Raw genomic sequence first — 814 nt, 5'->3', positions numbered from 1 at the left:
GCGCCCGAACCTCCGGGGTGCTGGCTGCCCGCCCGCCGCAGACCCCGCCTCCTCGCCCGTTGCGCGTCCCGCGCCACCTGCTGGCGCCTGGCGCCCGGCGCCCCTGGAGCTCGGACAGTCTTCCCAGTCGGCTTTCCGGTAACCCGCAGTCCGCCTGAAGTCGGCTGCGCGCTCTCCCACCCCTCGCTTTCCCTTCATTCGCCAATAAGGAACGTTTGTGCACTTTAGAGCAGACGTTCTGAAATTTTAGCGCGTATGAGAATGTCCCCGAGGGCTTATTAGATCGGCGATGTTGAGCTCCAGCCACAGTTTTCAAATCTGCACGTATGAGATGGGGCCCTCGATTCTCAGTTCTAACAAGCTTCCAGGCATATGGAAAGCATTCCCAGATCACACTTTGAGATGAACTGTTTTGGCGTTATAATATTAATATAAACACAATACAAACCTTTCCACAAGTTAGCTTATTTAGAACTTTCTAACAGTCTCTCTGTGAAGAGGCAGTTTTTTTTTACAGTTGAGGAATCTGAATCTGAACTTCCGAACGTGACTTGCTCCCTGAATTGTTCACATTTTGTACTGTGAATCTCACAAAGCCCGCTCTCCACAAATTCGATGTTTACCCCATTCTTTCCTTGTCCAGCTATTAAGTGCAGCTTTTCATATCTTGGCTCAATGAAGTATTCCAAACCCCAAAGTTAATGTCCATGTGTAAAAGTTTTAGAAAAATGGGAACTTGAACGGGTTTTTTGCTTTTGTTTTTGTTTTTTCCTCCTCTTTTTTAGCCTCAGGGTAGAGCGAGACCTGAATTGCA

Source organism: Carlito syrichta, unplaced genomic scaffold (genome assembly GCF_000164805.1).
Source record: "Carlito syrichta isolate Samal-C Ts95f unplaced genomic scaffold, Tarsius_syrichta-2.0.1 Scaffold302375, whole genome shotgun sequence".
Lineage (NCBI taxonomy): Eukaryota > Metazoa > Chordata > Mammalia > Primates > Tarsiidae > Carlito > Carlito syrichta.
Note: the sequence above shows the minus strand (reverse complement) of the source record.